Source organism: Pseudopipra pipra, chromosome 6, assembly GCF_036250125.1.
Source record: "Pseudopipra pipra isolate bDixPip1 chromosome 6, bDixPip1.hap1, whole genome shotgun sequence".
NCBI classification, from domain to species: domain Eukaryota; kingdom Metazoa; phylum Chordata; class Aves; order Passeriformes; family Pipridae; genus Pseudopipra; species Pseudopipra pipra.
In genome coordinates, this window is record NC_087554.1 from 36,888,158 (window position 1) to 36,910,297 (window position 22,140).

Sequence of the window (22,140 nt, forward strand, 5' to 3'; positions counted from 1 at the left end):
GAGACTAATTATTGGGTAGTATAATAGCTTGTCCCTTACTTTTAAAGATTTTTAAATAATTCGTCTGAATTTCATCTGTTGATTGGTATTTGTCAGTACTCAGATCAATTACTAGAGAAGAATTTGGTTTAGCAGGTTCCCTTGACAATCCTACACAAAAGTTGGCTCTTTGTTCTTTTTCCTCCATCAGAAAGAGTGAAACATTAGCCCAGGTCCTTTATACACATATAGAGTAAGTGTATAATATGGTGTCAGATCCAGAATGTTTGAAAAACAATTAGCTGGGAATATGTAGTCTTAAGTAGGTGTATTGCTTAGCAGTGACTGTGTCTAAGAGGCAGATGCTCATTTTTGAGAGAACACCTTGGTGCGTTCACTTAAACATGCACCTGTATATAAACCTTTTGGTCATGAATCTGAATTTGCACTGTGTTACGTAAGTCAAAATTCTGCTCGCTACTGACTAAATGAGAAAAGTAAAATTAAAATTATGGCAAAAATTTTCAAAAATATCCAATATTTTTAAATGGATTTAAATGCTGATTTAGCATCAGCAGCTCAGCAGAAGGCATTGTTTCATCTACTCACCCAGCCAGGTGTTGCCTTCAGAGCAGTAGGACACATAAATTGTCCTTAACTGCCCTTTAAAGGACTGGTAAGAAATGTGGGATGTCCAGCAGAAATGTAGGAGGTCTTTCATGTCCATGCTCTTGAAGAAATCAGGGTAAAGTTTGCCTCAGCTCTGGGTTCGGATAAGAGATTACCATTTGATTTGATAGAGACATACTGAGATTTCTTTGCTTGTTAAAAGTGTACACTCAAAAAAGCACATTTCTTGAAAAAAGGTTTTGTCAATGATGTGCTAATACAGGTTCATGTTCTAAACTTCAGTAGCCACTTTTGAAAAATAGTCTTTATCTTCAGAAGCATTTATATAAATCTTTCAGGTTAGTAGCTTTGACTTGTAAAAAGAGAATGATAATAACAACTGTGACATAAAGTCCCACAGCTATGATTTTTTATGAAACAGTAGCTGATATTGAAACCTGTATTAGTGGTATTATGGCGTAGCTAGAAAACTTTCATTCATGTGATTGAAGCTGTCATATACAAAGACACAGAAAGTTTATGGTAGTTGTTTAGTATCATATGTATCTAGTACATATGTTTCAAATCACAAGTAATCATCTTATTTGTCCACAAGAGATGTGAAACATGCGCAGTCACCTAAAGGGAGGATACACCATTCTGCTTGATAATGAAAAATATTTTGAATACTTAGGTCAAAAGTAAAACAGGATACATTCAACATTGAGCTAAGCTTATTAAGGTTTTTTTTTTATTATTATCTTCGGTAGTCGGAAATAGTCAGACTCAAAGTATTCCAAAAGTTCAGAGTCCTGAAGACATTAGAAAACAATTGAGATTGCACTATACAGTAGGTAAAGGATTTCTTATTTATTCTGTAAGACATCATTCCTCCTCTTTTCTTTCTTCATACTTTTTTTATATAGATAAAGAGATTATTGATCTGATTCTTCTGTCATACTGGCGGTGTGATGTCTTATCATGATGTGAAACAAAATTTGACTACTCTACACAGTCTTTGGATCAAATGTGCTATATAGCTCCCATAAAAGTTCTGTAACCCACATGTTCCAAACCTTTTCTCCTTCTTGTTTTTCCTTATTAGATGTGGTCTTTAGAAATATCAAGTGTTCAATGTTGCCATGTGATCTTAAATCAGTATGACATCCAGCTTCCAGCATGGAATTTCATTTTAGAAGCTAAGAAAATGTAAACTTTAATCCTCTCAGCCAAGTTAACTGCATGTTGGATGTTATCTATAAAAAGCTACCAATAATGCAGAACTGGGCTTTTAGTACTGTATCTAGCAAGAGATTTTAGCTACTCTATTAGGTCTTTATAATTACAGCTGTTTTATTAGCTATATCAAGAAATTATTATTTGAGACCCATCCAATATGAGTAATCGTATTCATTAATCTTTGAATTGCAAAATATTAATCTAAAAAATATTACGATCTTAGTCTAGAAATGGAATTTGGTTTTACAGGTGACAAATGTATTTAATAGCTAAAGAAACTTCAGTTAAAAGAAGTCTTATTTCAGACGTTAAAGACTTATTTGTATTCTTCAACAAATAAACTAATTAAACTAAAATAAATTAAACTAAAATAAAATATTAAGTAGCTACAAAAATTAGATACAGTATTCCAATGTTACTTTCTGTGACTCTGATTCTGTTCCCTGATTGTATTCCAGAAGGAACTTATTATACATTATACTACCAAACGTTTTTCTTTTAATTTTTCTCTACAAAAGTTGCTCACAAGACTTAAAAAGATTTGATGGAAACAATTAATGAGTTACGCTAGAAAGTTCCATAATTGTATTTAACTAAATCCTCTTAAAAAAAAAGACCCCATAGCATTACAGATTTCCTAGGTTTGGTCTCAGGACAGCTTTTGCAAGATTTCTTTATTTGTGAGAAAGTAAATTGCCACACTATCCATACTGTGACAAGAAATTGAATGGTATTGAACCTTTATAGGATATGTGCGCTAGTCCAAATAACTAAAGAGCTGTAAACACTGCTGATGACTTATTAACTGCTTCTTTGGGATGTGTGTTATGTAGAGTAGTTGCACTAGAAAAATAATTTTTTCGTGACAGTGATATCTAAAATGTAATGCTGTTTATTTTAGCATAAAGTGCTCAGTGTGCATACCAAATGTAAAATGTTAGTTGTTAAAAGCATTCGTCTACAGGTGTCGAATGATCTAAGAACTAGTAGGTCTGAGGCCATTCTGAAAGTGCAGGCTATAATGAGAGGAATTACCTTTCCTCCTTCTGCACTTTTTTTCTTATCTTTGATTTTTATCAAATCTTTGCAGTCTCTCAATTCATATTAAATATCATTTATGTCTAATGCATATAATGCACACATATATACGTATTCATATGTAACAATTTCTTCAACGAATAGAACTTAAGAGAACAGGATACTTTAATTACAGTATTTTAGTGGTGTTAAAATACTAAGAAACATCTGGAAGAATAGATAAAAGAGATAAATGTTTAGCTTTGTTATGAGTAACACACTAACATACGATTAGGTTTTAATGGTTGTAACTTAACAAAACTGTTGTATGAAATATTTTGTTTAGCATTCATTAAAAACTGCTAATGTACTTGTGGCTTTTCATGGACTATATTTTTATGCATATTATTAGTGAAATACAAATATGCAAAAAATCAAACAGTTTGGTGTTATAATGTGAAAAGAAATTTACACCAATCTTATTTTTAATTTGTATTGGAACATTTTTACCACAAATTCCCTATTTTAATAATACTATCCCAACCCTACTTTTTAAACTCATTTTGTCACTGTTTTGTAACAGAAACACTGTAAATATTATAGATGTGGTAAACTATTATACTTGTTTTCTTATAAATGAAATGATCTGTGCCAACACTGACAAAATGAATTAATGTGTTACTAAGGCAACAGTCACATTATATGCTTTCTCTTTCACAGTATGCGGTAGAGCATATGGTTTACTCTTAATGGAACACTAGCTTCTCATTAACATACCAGTAGCAATGTCAGAACTTACAAACCAGCATAAGAGAGAGATGGAAAAACTTATAAATTAGACCCTTTCAGTATTATTGAGTAGAAAATGACTGATGTTCCAAGGTACAATATTTAGCTAATACAGTGCCCTTTTCTGCATCTTTCTTCTCAAGAAAAAAAAAACAACAAAACAAACCAAGAAACCCACAACTTTTCCTGTTAGAAATGCAAATATTGAGGTGCATTTCCTTTTCTATTTTAAAGTAATTGATATTCTTATCATTTTTTAAAAAATGTCTTAGTATTTTTCTTTCTCCTGCCATGTTTTGCATAAGCTTCTTTTCCTCTAGAACATACTAATACAAACATCCTCATGGGAAAAATAGAAGTGCTCACTTATGTAACGGATTATTCCTTCAATAAATACCGTGAAATGAACAGGAATTTTAAAATGAACTATGAAGTTTCCTTGACCATTCAGGATCATACAAAAGAAATGGATACACCAGTTTGTTGGATCATCCTGTGGGCACAAAATAATCTATCAGATCCTCATCAGAGTGGTTTGGTGTTGGCTACCATAATAAACTGAAGTATTTTATGTTTTTTGCCTAATGTCTTGGGAGTGCCTGTGACAGGACAGCACTATGACATAAGTGTATGCTGTAAGAAGAGATTATCTAAATGTTTCTTATTTTCTGCCTTTACAAAGAGACGAGTGTGAACTCTGAATGTGACTGAACATGGCAACAGAGTTAAAACTGTACATGTGGTTAATACCTCCAGTTTAAAAATTCTTAACAACTAATCTTTCCTTCTGAAAGTCAAAAAAATACTGTAATAATGAAGAAAATACATAATTATGCTTATTTTCCTTCAATTCAGTACTCTTATCTTTACATCTCAATGCATCAGTGATACATCTGGATGATGACCTGGCCGTTAAGTGGTTATCTGCTATCCAAGTCACTGCAGGGGTAAAATTTGAACTGTCTAAGACTGGGTCAGTTCAGAGTTTCATGGGAACTGAACTCTGAAGCTGAAATTTCAAACGTTTGATGCAAAAAACTGTTGAATATCCAGTCCTTTGGTAGGTTGCAAAATATACTAAGGAAGAGAACGTGCCACATCTGACTGGATTCAGCATGACTGCACTACATTGCTGACAGTGAAACTCCTATTTCAGCACTAGCTAATCCAGTGAATCAGTATGTGATCCGTAGAAATTATATTAACACTAGGAAGATCACCACAGCCTTATCCTTTATGTTATATTACTTTAAAAATCATAACCATAGGTGGTTTTTAGAAGTCTAGGACTGTTATACCGTACTAAAGGCACAAGAAAATCTTGATTAAAAAAATCTATGGGTCATTAAATATAAAGATACAATTTCAGACTTTAACATTTAAGGTAATGAAAGACTGAAAGTTTGCTCAGCTTAGTTTGCTGAGAATTTCCTTTTTCATTCTGTATCAATTTTTGATCCTCCCCTTTCATTTTTATTCTTTCATTTATATATTTCTTTTAATCCTGCAACATATTCTTCAGTTGGTGAGGTTTCTACAATGACTGTTGAATGACCTAAGCTCAGAAGAGTTAGTAAATAGTAACCACAGGCTGAGGGCAAAGCAAGAAAAGGCTCCATAGTCCAAAAGTAAGAACTGTTTATACCCAGGTGTGTATGTGTGTGTGCGGGGGGGTGTCTCTGTGTGTGTGTGTGTGTGTGTGTGTGTGTGTGTGTGTGTGTAAATAAACACAGTAAGGCATACTTCATTTGTGGAATCCTATTCTTTCACTGAGAGGAAGCAATCAACAAAAAAAGTGTAATTATCAGAAGAGCTTCTCTTTTTTTTCAACTGTATTGTGTATCCGCACCTGAGTGAACCCTTATCTCACCTCATCGAGGATACCTAAGCTGAGTATCAGTTTAACTTCAAAAATACAAACTGTTACTGCAATTAGTTCTACGCTAATTCAGAAGTGATGTCTGTCCTGTATATATTTTTACTAATGGAAGTAGTACATCCATACAATTTGTAGAACACAAACAGGTTAAGGAGGAGGAAGGTATGCAAACTACTTTAACTTCATGAAACAAAAAGATAATTGCCCTAGGTACAAATTGCTTGTTAATTCTCTATTCTTTCATGACCAATCTCTGTTAAAGAAGGACTCCTTTTTAGCATTCACCTTTGCACTTCAGTATTATAGGAAGCATATTGCCATTAAACAGCAGTGCTGCTAACTCCTTCCACTTCAATAAAAATAAAATGCAAAGAGTTGTTTATTATTTCAATATAGACTGTGTCATTACTTGATCTGTCCACTCCCTCGCTGGTCTATACTGCTTCTACAGGGAGAAATCAGTGTTTGTGAAGAAGTTGCACAGTCATTTGTAATTGCTTTACAATACAGTACATGGCAATAAATGTCTCTGAATGAAATTATTGATTCAAAGAGATAATTAAAATGTATGTCTATCTGGCCCCACTTCCTGCCAGCTTTATGTAGCTACTATGTCACCAGCATCTTTGTTATATTTAGACAAAGAAACTCTATGTTGTATTAACAATGAAACTCTATGTTATTTTAACAATACTTAAAACAATTGCTAAAATAAGCATTTGGTCCAAGCTGGAGAGTTACAATACTCTTCTAATTCTGGTAAGGTGTATACAGTCTTACAATGGCTTATCTTCCTAGAAAAGCATTATTTTGTTGACTTCAAAACCAGCATAGGCATCACGTAATGCTAGATATTCTCTCCAAGAGAGAAAAATTAATTAGAGAGCAAAGGAAGCCAGCATGCTTATCATTTGATCAGGTCATTGACATAAGTGCTTCACACTTTTTTAAAGCCTAAAGGTATCTTGTACACCTGCTCAAAGGTCTCATCAATTTTATTTGAGCAGGGTAGTTCTTTTAAGCTTGTCCAGGGAAAAAGGTGGCAATTGAGATGGGGAGGCAAAAAGAGAGGAAGATGTGTTGCAAGCTCTTTATCTTGATCTCACTGTTTGTTTTTGCACTGATGTATGTAATGAAACAAAGAGGATTTAATCGTGGCAAACAGAGGCCTATTGGCACCCAGAGGGATCTCATTTTCTCTCTTACAAGTCTATTTCGTTTCAGGTTGCAACATCTTCTTTTCAGCCTATCCACGAGGCCCAGTTCCTTACCTGGGGCTTAAAGTTGTGAGGCATGAAGCTCTTTTGTTTTGACAGGTGCTCTTTGCTACACATCAGCCTAGCATTGACAGGCTAATACACAGAACAAACTTCAGATATGCTACCTGTAATTGTAACTGTCGCTACCAAAATTCAGTCTGTAGTGAGTTTTATTAGTTTACTTCACTTTTAGTTCTTACGATAAAGTGGTAAAAACAAATTGTGTCGATAGAAGAGGGAGAAAAGTAGTTGTTTATTATGCATTGCATGGATTTCTCCAGTTTCTACAAAAACTCTGGAGTAATGGGAATATCATAAACTAGTATGTAAGAATCAGATCATAACCTTTGGCAGCATAGTATATCTGCTGCAAGGTGTTTCAAACATAAAGAAAATGTGCAGAGGAAACTTAAAATAGTCTATAATTATATGGTTTTCAAACTCTTCCAGAATAGAACACCCTTTCTTGCTGACCATCTGCCCTGAGCCTAACATATTATTTACACTTTTGATCCTTAATTGCTGGAGTAGAAGGTCATTATAGTAACAATAATAAAACCTCTTTAAGAAGGAAAAATGGACATTCAGGTCTTGAAGTTGTGAAGTAATATCCTTGCCTTGCCTTGCCTTGCCTTGCCTTGCCTTGCCTTGCCTTGCCTTGCCTTGCCTTCCCTTCCTTTCCCAGGACTCTCCATCCCTTATATACTCCTAGGTATATCATAGGTACAATTTGATGATTAAATTCTAAATATCTATTTTCATTTTTTCAATTAAATTATGTGATGCATATGTTGTTCTCTTGTAGTTTAGAAGGATCTTTTAGGGCTCCTGTTGTGGGGATAGAAAGCCTGAAGAAGGATATTGGGTATGGACAAAAGGCAGGAGAAAAGAAAAGAGACAACTCAGTGTAGTAAGACAATAGAAATTAAATGCAAGTAACAATGTAGCAAAATCATTGGTAAACGATAATTCAATTAAAATTTGTTTCATTTTTCTAGTGATTTCGATCCAGTTTTAGACGGATGATTATCCCAGTGGCTTGACTTTTGTTTTCTATTCTTTTCTTTGTACTTTGAAAGAAAACACAAAAAACTGTGGAATCTTGTAAAAACAAGAAGACATCACTTCTCTGGAAGCTATTCAGATCTCAGTGTATCTCAGCTGTCTATAAGAGGTCAACAATTCTAGTAACTTGGATTTGATGTCATCAAAAGTTTTTATTTTTCTCACCTCTAATTTTATCGTATAAGTAAACTTTGGAAAAAGTTGACATTTCACTGTCCCACTAAGACACTGACTAGAAAGGTATGTATTGTCATCCTCATTTCAAATAATTATGAAAGAGTATGCAATGGAATCACTAAGGTTGGAAAAGACCTCTAAGGTCATCAAGTCCAACCATTAACACTGCCAAGTCCACCAAAACCAAGTCACTAAGGGCCACATCTACATGTTTTTTGAACACTTCCAGGGATAGTAGCTTCACCACTTCCCTGAGCAGCCTATTCCAATGCTTGACTATACTTTGGTTGAAGAATTTTTTCTAATATTCAATCTGTGTATATATAGGATATCTATTGGATATACAATATATGTTTTTCATAATCTTGTCACTTTTGAATAACTTGCTCACCTACCATGATTAAAGCAATCCTAAAAAATCTAAGTAAACCTGAAACCAGAGTGAAGCCTCACTTGTCAGAAATTGTAGGTTTTAGACCTCAACTTTTTTTCTTAGAAAAGAAAAATTATTTTTTTTTATCTGCCTGAGAAATCTGAGTTTGTTAACCTCTGATGGTTTTTTGATTGTTTTTTTGGTGTTTTGTTTGTTTGCTTGTTTCCTTTATGGGACTCTTGATTGTTTAAAACAAAATTCTGCATAAACATTCATCTGTTTGGATGTAAAATATTTGATCAGTTTTATTTACAGCTTCCAAGACCTGTAGACTCCTACAAGGGAGAAGGAGCCTTTATTAAGACTGTGAAATTTGGAAGGGAAATTCTACCCAGGACCACCAGTACAGTACTTGCCTATGGCTGAACTCTTAGGAGACATTTTAACTTAATGCTGGCAGGTGCTCATATCTTCAGAGCAGGTTTGCCCTATTTGTTTCAAACCCTTCCAGCTTTTTCAGAGTTCAAAAAAATATTCAATTTGACTTGTCTAGTTATAACTCTACTTTGAAGGAGTGTTGTACTAATCCCATATTCTAATTGGAAAAATGCAATTAATGAGTGAATCTGTCAATGCATAGTTTCTGGAGTGTAAACATTATAGATAATCATATCAGATTGCAAAATCCACCTTGATTTTAAGTCTAAGATATGTTTCCCTACTTTCACTCTTCAAATTTTATTCTAGGGACTGCAGGTACAAAACCTACAATTATAAGATATAATTGCTTTAAACAGTGGACTGACTACTTGGTAGCAGACTTTGCCTGAAAATTGCAGCAGGTGGAATGAGAAGCTTGCAGCTGATGAGGCATCCTGCTGCGGGAAGACATAGTCTTTCCCTGACTGCCTGAAGACAGATCAATTTTCAAGATTTTCACAAATAGGGACAGATAAAGAGAAGGCATTCCATTTAGGATGTTTGTTCTTTTTCCAGGCCTTTATAATGTCCTCCATTTTATTAAGTAAAAAACAATCCCATCTTAAAAAAGGAAGGACAAAACTTCTGCTACAAGGAAAGTTGATTGCATCATGTATTTGGCTTTTTGGCTCTTGAAGGGTTAAATTGTAAACCAGTGAGCTCACTTTTCATGGAGATTCTAGGACTTTAGGTGACAATGGAGTTTGAATTTGCTGCTGGGATAGGAAGTTGAATGGCAAGGTTCAGTTCTTATGAGGGAATGTAAGAGTAAGCCAAGAGCCATAAGGTTAAAGGGCAGTGCTCAGAATTCCCATCAGTTCCAGAGACTCCAAACATTCAGGCATTCAGTGGCTGGATTCCCTCATGACATTCAGACGAATGACCAGTAAGGATGCAGAAATAAAACTAGTCCTGCTTTCAACTCTGCTAAACTTGCACCCTTCATTCATTTAAATGGAGGTAATAATCAAAGAATAATTCTACTAAAAGTGATCAGCAAGAAAAATTAAAGAGAAAAACTTACTTTCTCAAGTGTCTTTGAGCATAATTCCCCGTGTGTTGAGCTGAAAACAGAAATGCAGATAAACCAAGTGCATGCTCTGAGAGCTCCCATTCCATTGTATCTTTTGCCATGGATGTGTTCACTAAGGTATATTTTGCACTAAATATAGCTTTTTAAAGGACATAGCTTACCAGAACTTTTCAAAGCATTCAGTTTAGAGGGTTTACTGAAACTCAGAGAACAAGCTTTAGTAAGCTACAACAGTAAGATTAGAAGCTAGGAAAGACAAGAGATGTTGCAGCAATCATTCTGCAGTAGCAAGACTGATTAATACTATAATGCTTATTAATTACTCCAAGTATCTGGGCAATAGGCACTGTGTGCTGCTTTTGGTTAGGATGAGAAATGTATTCTGAGTTCTGGTTGGTTTCAAAGACCATGCACAATTCTTTATTTCCCTTTTCACTCTAGGTACCAAAAAGGTAAGAACGTCTTTGCTCACAATTCCATATGCTTATCCAACTGCTGAATTTTTCCCCAGTTCCTTAATTTTTGACAAGAGACTCCACAACCTCTCTGAGCAGTCTCTGTCACTCTCAATGTAGTTTTTCTTCATATTCAGATAGAAGTTCCAGTGCTCTGTCACCCCCAACGTAAAGAAGTTTTTCCTCATATTCAACAGAACTCCCTGTGCTTCAGTTTGTGCCCCTTGTCCCTTGTTCTGTTGCTGGGCACCACTGAAAAGAGTCTGTCCCCATCCTTTTGACACCTGTTTTTAATATACTTCTATGTTTTGATAAGTTCTCCTCTTGGTCTTCTCTTCTCCAGGCTGAACAGGCCCAGCTCCCTCAGCCTTTCCTCATGAGAGAGATGGTCCCATCCCTTAATCAACTTCATAGCCCTTCACTGGACTCTCTTGAGGAGCTCCAGGTCTTTTGTGAACTGGGGAGCTCAGAACTGGACACAGTACTCCAGGTGTGGCCTCACCAAGGCTGAGGAGAGGGGTAGAATCACCTCCCTCTCTGTTCTGTTAGAGGAACTAAGGTTTCATATCTAGATCTTACATGGGCATCGGCAAGCTTCAAGAAAATTGTATGCAATCTTTCTAACAACATCATTTTCATCACATTTTTTAGTGCAGAGTAATCGACTACACCCTGCATGTTTTCATGGTCTGACTTCTTTACAATAATACATATACACAGCTCCTGTCCTAACCCCCCCCGCCCCCCCCGAAAGTAAAAATTTGAGCCCTGGTTTTCTTCTCTTTATTCAGGCCTCTAGAAGTTCACCATGGAACCAATGAATAAGTGATAACCTAGGCATTTTAACCATGCCTAGAGGGGCTTCTATGTCAGAGCTTGACTGTCTTGCAACAGCTTACTGCAATGGCTGTAAAAATCTATTTTTGACTGTTTCTGGTTGCATTTGCAGAAGACAAAAGATTCATCAATAATATCGTATGCTGTGGCATATGAAAAACACAAGTTTGACTACAGATATTGTTAACAAGGGATTTTTTTGTTCACTGTTTTTTTGGCAGGAAGTGATAGGGGAGACATTAAAAAAAAATAAAGAAAGAGAAAAGAAAAAGAAAAAAATCTGTAAACACCAAATCTATATAATGAATCTTTTAAACAAAGGTATGTGAAATTTAGCTCTCTTGATGCTGAAGCAATACATATAAGACTAGTTACTATGATTTACAAAGAGCCATCTTGCCATTTAAGTAACTTTCAACTTCAACAGCTGTTTTGATTCATAATCTGTGCTGTAGCAAGGTTTATTTTAAAATACCAAGCAGGGGACAGGGCATTCAAACATCAATTACTTAACCGAGAGGATTCAAAACCTGAAGTGCTTGAAACTGAAATGAAACACATGGCAAATATTTTGCTTCCTGTCACATAAGGGATTCGATCCTGAAAGCTGTGTGAGTGCAAAGCTCCAGTTCATCTGCAGTCAACAGGTGAAATTCTGACATTGTTGTGATCAACCAAAATCTTTCATTCACCTTCCACAAGACCAATTTGACTACAGGGATGTTCTCTGAGCAAGGTAGGGTAAGGTCTCAGACTCTTTAAATTCTTGTCATTTTAAGTTGGGTTCCCTACAGGCTTGTAAATATAAAATCATTTAATGATTTCTTTAGAGACTTTGAAAGAACGACAAAAATGTCATACCTTCAGTCTCTGTGAGTTGAACATTTGCAATTGGCTGTTGCAGCTGTGACTAGAGCCAGTCCACATCAGTCCTTCTCTGACACTTTGCATTCGAGTCTTCATGTGGCAGTATATATGTAGTTATATATTATATCACTATATCCCTTCAATCCCATTTCCAAATCTATATATACTTATCAGGGAAGAAAATGTTGGCCACTAACTATTAGTCTCTTCCTGTGTTTGGTAAGTCCTGATCTGCCAGCCCAAGCAAGTAAGTCACCAGAGATGCAGCATGCAGGACCCTTTCACCATGCCTAGGATCACTGACATAAGAGGACTGCCTGGATAAATGATGTGCAGGATTGTGCTCAGACAACACCTGGAATTGCTGAAGCGATCAGACAAACAGATGGTTGAGAGGAACTTGTATGTGGCACTCAAATTATTTTGTTAATGGTGCCATCTCCTGGTAGCAATTTGCTAAACTCATCTTTGTCCCTACAAATTTCTTACACTTTCTATTCTAATACCATAGGACTGAAGAGAGGTAAACAAAATACTTTAGATTGCTTTGTATGCTAATGTTGGTTTCATTAGTTAATAAGGAATATTCAAATAGGAAACAAGCTTTTATTAAACAGCAGTGTATTTTAGAACAGAACTTTCAGGATATAGACCCAGTGCTTTTAGAAAAGATTCTATTTTTTCCACTCAGGTTGCTTTCGTTTATTTCTTTCCTAAGTATAAAACAATATAAATCCAAGTTAGATGATACTGACAGAGAGCAATGGGTCTGCATACCAGTGCAGGTCCTAAACCCACAACTTTGGGGAAGCAATCATGCAGTTCAGAGGGGGTTAATAATATTTGACAAATGAACAAAGGAACTGTACACTGGAAGACACTGATGGCACACCTAATTCAGTAAGAAGTAAGTCTTCAGATTCTGAATGGGACTAGTAATGTCTGAATGCCATGTTCAGAGCCTTATAAGGACTACTTTTCAGAAGATCTAGGAAATAAAGTGTGGTTGAACTTGGAAATACTAAGACTTCACAGTGGAATAAGGGACATGTCCAAGTAATGGATCTAATTCCATAATACTACACTGAGCAAAAATGTTTTCTTGAACTTAGCCAATAATTTCTTTCACTGATACAGAAGGATTAGTACCTTTGCATTGTGGCAAAGATACTGTAAACTAATTTTCTCTAGTTCTTTTTCTGTTACGGTTTTACCACAGACTATGCTGTTACTGTGAAAAAAGATGCTTATTTGACATACATCTCAATACTTTTTATCAACAGAAAGAACTTGAAACAGGATTGGTGGTGGTTTGATCTTCACAAGACTTCTGTAAAGGTCAATAAAATAAAGTTTTGTGAAATGCTTCTATGCTATAAAGTTGAGAATCACACAGTAGCTAACCTAATTTGTAATACAGTTCCTGTAAATGGGTAAATTTCTAAGTGATGATGAATTTGGCTTTTACTGTACTTAGATTTGATACACTAATTTCTCTAAGATGACAGGGTAGCTATCTTTGCAGAAACATACAGTCTCCTGAACGTATGGATAACCTTTACTTACAAGGAGGAATGGACGTTCTGTGTAAGGACTGTGTAAGAACTTCAGATTCCTGCAGATTCCAGTTTGATGTAATATTTGTTTTTCTTCACATTTCTATGCTCAGAAACCAGCACCTGTACCTGAATATTGTTATACCCCAAAGTTATACCCTATTGTTATACCCCAAAGTAATCAGCCAAAACCTCTTTCTTTTTGACTGGAGGAAGGCAGCCTTGCATTTTAATTTGCCACATATTTGCCCATATGTTTCCATTCTGTTGCCATGTAGCATCTTCTCAATCTTCCCAGCCAAAGAGAAGGAGATGCAAAGGTAATCCTGTACCAAACTGGACACTTCAGGACTGCAGCTGGTTTACCCAGACAAGTGTAAATACATTCTAGCAGAAACACTTTGCTGGAAGTGGGTCTTATTCAAAAAATACATAAAGGAGCCCAAGCATGGCAGTTTTAGGAGCACTCACATGAGAATCATGCTGGAAGATATTCCAGAAGAAGAGACTATTTCTATTGCCACATGATGCCTGATGTGCAGACAAGATGAAATGGTAGCAAGGGAAATAGGGAAAATGTTGCCACAAGTGGTGTGTGGATTACAACAGAACAATTTGCAAGGGAGTGGAGAACTGAACTGCACACCTACTGGAAAAGGTCAGATTATGTAAGTGGCAGAATTTTTACTTGGAGAACTCCAACAGTAGACAGGTGCGAGCTACACACTAAATAACTCAATACAGTGGAGTATCTAGGTGTATGTGCAAAAAACTTAGCTGAAGAGAGATTTTTGAAACACATAATTAGGGGGATATTACAATCAAAATGGTGAAAAACAAAGTAAACTAGCAAAATTTTCAATGTATATTAGAGGCCAGATACTGGATAGTTTGAAAGCAAAAGAGGAGGAATATCAGAAAGTAAAAAGTAAGCAGGGAAAAGAAGTCTAAGAGCAAAGATCAGCTTACATCAACTTGTAGGTGGTTTAATATCCTACCTTTATTTCTGTATTCCCAAATACATCTCATTACAGTTTAGCTGTTTTCACATTTAGCTGTTTTCAAACTTGTTTCTCCAACTATGTTTCTATATTTCGGAGAATAATCACTTTGATCTAGAGATAAAAATACTGCATTTACCTTCTGTGGATGGAATTAAATGAGATTAACTTTTACTCTCATAAGTACATTTTTTCTTTGCCCAACTTTTCTAAGGAATTTTCAGAATCTTATTTATATTCAAATTGTTTAAAGATTTTTTTTTAATGCAAGCTAAGCTTTTTACTTCATAGACACTCTTTGCCTAATGTTAATTATCAATTAAAGGGCTAACCATTTCAATGAATTTACTTGACTTATGTATCTTACCATTGTCTTATTGATTAATGCTTTTGAACTGAAAGTGGGACAATCAGCAATCTCCCTATGCATCATTATTTTATAATTTAGCTGGAAGTGGCTGTCTGTTAGTCGCTTGACAGCACTGCTTTTTGAACTCTGCTGACTGGAAGCTGCCAGAAGTACTATATTGATTCCTAGCTGTTGACATCTGCTTCTATATTTAAAAATAAGTTATTTCTTTGTTATGCAAATGGCAGGCAGAGGGGAGCATTATTATTCTGAAACACAAACTAATTAGCAGCTGTGGAAACTCCAAAACATTCTGACATCAGACAGGAGGAGACTTAGTACCTACCTTATCACGAATTGTTGTGTTTTCACATTAAAAATACCACAGTAGGCTGGCATATCACATGCTCCCTGTGTGCCTAAGGCTTTGTAAAAACAGAGCGATCACTGATAAATATTGAGAAAAGCCTCGGGCCTTACGACGCCTCCGAGCTGACGAGCTCCCCGCGGCGGTACCACGGGTGGCCGGTAGGTGGCGAGGCACGCGAGCGCAGGCGGTGGGAGCGGGACCCGCGGCGGGACCCCGAGGGATGGAGCGCGGAACCCGCCTGCGAGCGACGTCCCGAGGGATTTCACCATTTCCGTTTTCCTCTAAGGATGGCGCCTTACTGAATATTACAGTGTAAAAACGTAAAGCCTGCACTGAGCTGGAAATAAGAAGATGTTAATAAGCATTTACGAAAAAAAAAAAAAAAACAGTCCAAAAGTATGGAAAGATATTGGGAAGTGAGTGAAATCACACAACCTCTTATTTTACAATTATCATGCAAATCAGACAACACAAGGTAATGGTTACTGGATGGCTCAGAAAATTGGCAATGCCCTGGCATTCTTGTCTTTGATCGCTGGTTTGAGTTCAATCTAGAATGGAATATTACCCACTTGCCTCAAAAGAGTTTGCTTTGGTGGTTTCAAGCAAATTCATGATTGTTCACAGCATAAAATAATGACAGCTACTTGGCAAAGTGATTTGAAAGGGAGGCTAAGGCTTTGTCTGAACAGTAAACTTGGGCTATTTATGAGGATTTAGTTGAAGTGATATTATTGTCTGGATGTAGTCATACTTGTATACCTATTTCTGTATAAGTAGGGATTTAACCACTATAAGATACTTTTGTACTCATATAAATATGTCTACTCTAGAAGCTGTGCCAATATAATTTTACTGATAAATGCCCTAGCTTAATCAAAAAAAAGAGTACAAATATTGAGAGAGGATTAGAGTAATAAATTAATAATTTCATCACCCTTAAGGCTATGAATACATGAATAGGTCTGCTCAAAACAAATTAGACAGAGTATGTCAACCATGATTTTAAATATTTGTGATAGGAGAGTTAATAAGCATGAAAAATACTGCAACATTTATAATACTAGTCTGGCATCCTCTGCACTACCTAGCCTTCCCACTCAGTTGTCTCCTTCCTGGAGTTGTGGAGTTCTTATCTTCATATGCTGTTGGTTCGGTGCAAGATTTGGTAGGCAATCTTCTTCCTTCTGTCCAAAAGCTGCCTGAGCCTCCTTTCAAGTAAAAGCATCTAGACTGCAGTAGATCTGAAAACAGCTGAGGTCTGTGACATGCAAAAGGCGCTGGGTGGATGCAAGGGCTTTTGCAAGGGCAAAGGGCCCAGGGGCTTTTAAAGGAAGGGCAGGGAGTGTTCCCTGCCCTAGGCACTGGAGCTTTCGCCACAAGGATGCTTCTGGGGACAGGTAAAGTCAATTTTGGCTGGAAGGCTGGGAAAAAAAGAAGCAGAAGAAATTATATTTCCAATATAGTCACTGACACCTCTCTCCTTTTGATCAAAAGAGTAAATTATACCATGCAACCATGCTTTTTTTTTCATACAGCACTGTGAAGGATTTAAGTGCTATCACCTATCAGTGACAGACACACTCTTTGTGTGAGCATTCTTTATTACACTGAGCTCCACATTTTGTACAGGGATAGGAGATGAACAGGTGCAGTTTAATCTAACATACTGTGAAACTGTACTCTACTTTGTCACAATACTTTGTTAGCAAGGGGCTAAGAGAAATTTGTGCTAAACAAGGTTGAAAACCCATGGATCTGCCATGACTAACTAAACATACAATGTCATGATCAAGTGGTGAGGTTAGAAACCTGAGCAGTCCTTAACTACTTACTGAAGACCTTAAATCCTATTTCAGAAGAAGTCAGGAAGCCCGAGACACCTAGAAACCCTCAGGGATTCATGCTTGCAAGCATAATTCACTTTGAGAAATGCAGTTAAGCACTCTGACCCATTATTTCTGGCAAACCCAGCTACAGTACTGGAATGCCCTCACCCTGTCTCCCACCCCTTTTCCAGATATCAGAGCTGGAAGAATGGAGCATCACAGCTCTAATTCACAAATGGACAAATTAACTTAAACATTAAGATAAAATTTGTGCTTAGATGCTTCTGAGTGTAAATTAGAAAAGTTGAAATATTCTATTTTCCCTCTGTTATGAGGCCAGTAGCAAACAGCTGAAAGCTGAGAGAGTAACATCCTAAACTGCTGCAGCTGTTTACTTGGTAAATGTGAACCAGGCCTCTCAAGTCAATTTGCATTTTCTTTGGTAATAATATGTTGGTAAAGTTTCCATGTATTAAATTCAGTGACCTAACTGCTCAAATAACTCATGTTTTTATATGCCTAGGTCAAGGGAGGAACCAGAACTAACGAATTGCTTTTCAAAGCGTAGTTATTAAGAATCTCTGAAAAATCAGTCCCCACTGAAAGTGTCAGAGGTCATTACCAGTAAGTCACTATACATTTTGGAAGTTACATTGGAAACTATTTAAGTTACATGTCAAACTATGTCAAATGTGTCATAGTTTTATATTGAAAAATAGTTTGTCTTGATAAAAATACTTCAACAGAATCTGCCCATTTTTATCAAACTTTGGCAGCATACATACGCTTACAAATTTTGGCATTTGCCTTAAAGGCACATTTTCATCCTGCCTGTTTTCCTTGTAGCTCCCCTGGTTGGCACCCTGCCTGGCAGACTTCTGCAGCATGAGGCCTCAGGTTCTCCAGGCTCACAGCACAGACAGATTCCCTTAATTTAGGACCTCAGTGCTTGGATGCCCAAGCAAAACATTTAATTTCATGGAGCCTTTCAAAAGAGCAAGTTTTCAGTCTGAAACTGAAGTAGAGTTTTATTAAATTCTTATTTGTAAACAACTGATGTTCGAGTTTGCAGATGTGCTTAGTAAGGCAGCAAAATAGTTTATGCTGCTTATAATGTGTGCTCCCCCTTCTTCACCAAAACAAAGCAATGATTCAGCAAGAAGCACAAATAGCTCGCCCAGTAGCCTCCGATTTCAGCATTCACTTGCTCCAGTTGATAGAAACAAGAGAAGAAAAAGCAAGTTGACACTCTGCATCCCATTCAGGTGTCAAATTTGTCACCACTGAAAAGTGCCTGATCTACCAAGACAGTTCCTCTGTTTCACACTCGATTTGGTTGAGCTCTTTCCCATCTGGTATATGCATAGGAAACCCCAGGAATATGAGATTTTGGTTCAGATGCCATAGGTCTTGTGAGGCAGAAGATGATCAGTGCAGTATGCAATGGGCTTCCTTTAGTGAATAAATTATGGCCTAATTTTCTAGGGGAAAAAAAAATAGTTTCTCTGTGAAAGTGATAAGTTTGAGGTGCTGAACAATTATAGGTACCAGGCTCTGGAGTATCTGCATGAAGCAGAGCTTTTCTAGGATGTCAATATTTTAGTAGACCTAGCTGAATAATACTGCATCACTGCATTACTCACATCTGATTTTCCTCCCTATGTCTTACAGACTGAAGTATTGTATGGGGGTTGTCTAGTTATTTAATCATAAAATTTCCGTAGCAGGTTTTTTTTTTCCTTTCTCCCTGATTTCACAGGATGCCAACTATCTGATCCTATTAATCCAGTAAGGCTTTAGGGGTTTTCTCAGCTTGTTAGCATTTTCCATGTCACTTCTATGACCTCATTGTCCAGAATAAATTCAGGTGTGCAGAAGAGGTGTTGATTTATTAAAAAAAATGTAAATTAAATAACCTGCTTTGTTTAACCTCTCAAACAAAAAAAGACCATTATTAACACAAAACTCAGATGGTTACTGCCTTGGCACGAGGGCAGGATTTACAATTTTCTAACTCCTGGACAGGTGAAACTCTAGGAAGGCTTTTCAGGAGTGAGGTGTAGAGAGGTAAGAATAGGAACAAGGGGAAGGCAGAACACCCAACTACTTTTGAAGAGATCCTGCTGAGAACAAGGAGATAACATGTAGTACCTGAGACAATCAGAGAAAAGGCATACTGACAGGAGTTCCCTTCCACCCATGTGAAGGTGTGCATGTTTGAATGGATGGATGGTCCCGCGTGGCTGAGCAGCTGCACAACAGTTGAGCTGTACAAACTGCACAAGTGCATGCTTTTTGCTCATCTTGTTCATTTAGTTAAACTGCCTGGATAAGACTAGATAAACAAAGTGCATCTGAATGACTAAAGATGATAGAAGTGAAAATAGCAACATAAATCAAAAGTTCTGGCTTCCAAGTGTGAGTTGGGTACTTCTCTGTACTCCACAGCTAAGTTTTGATACAAAAAACCCACCTACAGATGTATGATTATCAGTACACACATGCTTGATATGTCAAGGATATGGCATAGCACAGCAGAAAAGGAAATACCATCAACAGATCCTCAGGTCAATACTTACATGCAGCATAACCACTGCTGTTTTTGCTTCCATGATGCATGTGCAGGAACTGTTGACCTAATGTAAAATGGTAAAGGCCATGAAAACATTACTATAGAGTAGCCTACTGTTCCTTTTTCCTGAGTAAAGCAAGCAAGGACAACTCAGTCCCACATTTGCTTCAGTACACTTTGATGCTGATGAATCTTAAAGAGCAAATTTCTGTTTAGGCTTTGAGTTAGGAATCAGTGAATTCATCTGTCTGGCTGAAATGCAAACAGTTCAGATTTCACAGTGCAACATTTTTGAACAGAAGCAGGGAAAATTTTAATTTATTATATTGGGTAATGGCAGATTCTTTTTTGAAAAGCAATGAATATTTACGCAACAAGTTCCTTAAAGTGATGAAGCAAGCTTCAGTGCTCAAAAAACCCCCAAAACAGGCACAGGGAGGAAAAAAAGGTATAATACGCCCCTAGTAATTAAACAAGAGTTCCTTGGAAATCATATTTAGTAGCTAGTCAGAAAGTTTCTCAAGGTAGTAATTTATTTATACTTTTGTCTCTGTTCTGTTGGCAAACAGTTTATCAAAAGTGCTCCATGAGATTAAATAAGTTTATTAACATACGTCTGTGCTTAGCAAACCCATGCACATGCTTACTGTTGTCATGGCAGAAATTAGCAGATGTTAGGGTTTATTATAAGTACTCAATGTTCTTCCTTCACTAAAACTTGCACTGTTTTCATTTTTGTCATCCAGTTTCTTAGAGATGCTCTTGCAAGTTGCCGTGGTTTGCTTTCTCTTTTATCTCTTGACTACTGTCCATGCTTGAGAACAGAGTGACAGTATGCTATTTGATATTTTTGAGAATTATCTGTTGTTGAAAATTACTTTTGCTCATGAGTTGGTACACTAATTGTAAATGAAACCAAGCCACTAATAAAAACCTGACTTACCTAAATTGATCAGTATGAAAGCAGAGCTCTTAATCTCTGTTACTGGTTAACACAGAGGAATGAGACAACAAAATTAAGGCACTTTTGTGAAGTCCTGGCTCCTCATGAACAGTCATGATATCAGCATCTGAACAAAGTCTGTATGATTCTGATAATTTTCCTAATTTCCTTTTAGAAAAGTTAGTTAATTTGACTTGACTCCTAGAGTCCTTCTAGAATGCAATATAATCTTTATATATCCATGAATCCACCAGTGCACCTTTACATGAACTTCTTTTAAACATACACATGCATATACACTTTTACTGACAGAAATCTGATAATCAGCCCAAGTCCATTTTTATGTTTACTTTACAGTTGATTGAAGATTAGGCAGAAGGCTGAAAGAAAAATAAACAATGGCCAGTCATTAGCCAAATTTTAGTCTTGTAGGAACATCCTGACTCAAAATATAGATATGGCAGAAAATACAGCATAGCAGAATAGCCAACACATTTGAACTCACCTAACAAGAGCTGCTTCGGAACATGTCACAAGCCAGTGTCATCAGAGAGCTTTCTTCAGGGTAAAACTGAATTGGAAAAGGATTTCTTTTTTTTTTTTTTGGTGGGAGTAGGGGAAGAAGGTGGGTAGGAGGGAGAAGAGATTTATAAATCATTTTTCACAATACTTTTTAATTTTCTAATTTTTTTTTTTTTTAATAAAGGTGCCTTTTCTTCATTTCTTCTACAGTACACACAAGCTGTCCAGCAGGGGTGCAAAACACTAAGAAAAATTCTTCTGGTTTTAGTCATGTTATGTATCTGGCAAAAATTTCCTCTGGACAAAGCTCTTCTTCAACAAAAGAATGGATTTATCTACCAAAGAGCTCATGATTGTAACATAAAGCTGAGATTTGATCAATGGAGGTTTATCATATGTGGTTCTTATCATCACATACTTCTGCTTCTCATCCAATGTATCTTTACATTTTTAACCTCAGTCTTCAATATCTACATATCAACTGTTTTTTCAGACAAAGACTGTGGCATAGAATAATTTTCAGCTTTTCACTTTTTACTATCTGGCACGTGTTTTACAGTGCAGTTTGAACTTTTCTAACTGTTAAAGCTAAATGGCTTACCATTGGAACACTAATTGTTAGAAATGGCAATTAGTATCTTTCAAGTTTTCAGGGGAAGAAAAGCAAGAAAGGTCTGCAGTGCCTTGTCAGTTCAGTGGAACTGAGTGAAAAAGCAGAAGTATCACACTTTTTTAAAAACTAAACTCCCATTAATGCATCCTCAACTTCCCCACTTCCTTATAGTATGTTTCGAAACTGATTGAACTTACAATATAAAATCAGTCCAAATGGGTTCTTACAAAATGTTTTATAGAAAGAGAGTTTAGCCGGCAGATTTTCCTACCTACCTCCACATGGTCTTCTTAATGACGAACTAATTTATTTTACCTGCTTCTGATG

At 36.4% G+C, this 22,140-nt stretch overlaps 1 long non-coding RNA gene across 1 annotated transcript in view; it reads right to left on the reverse strand.

Moving 5' to 3' along the window:
* The window catches only part of LOC135415967 (uncharacterized), a 69,494-nt gene extending 52,807 nt beyond the window's left edge, over positions 1-16,687 (reverse strand). Inside the window, exon 1 of the long non-coding RNA XR_010431372.1 lies at positions 15,311-16,687. This is a non-coding gene — a long non-coding RNA (uncharacterized LOC135415967). The remainder of the gene's footprint in view (positions 1-15,310) is intronic.
* Positions 16,688-22,140: the final 5,453 nt, after the last annotated feature.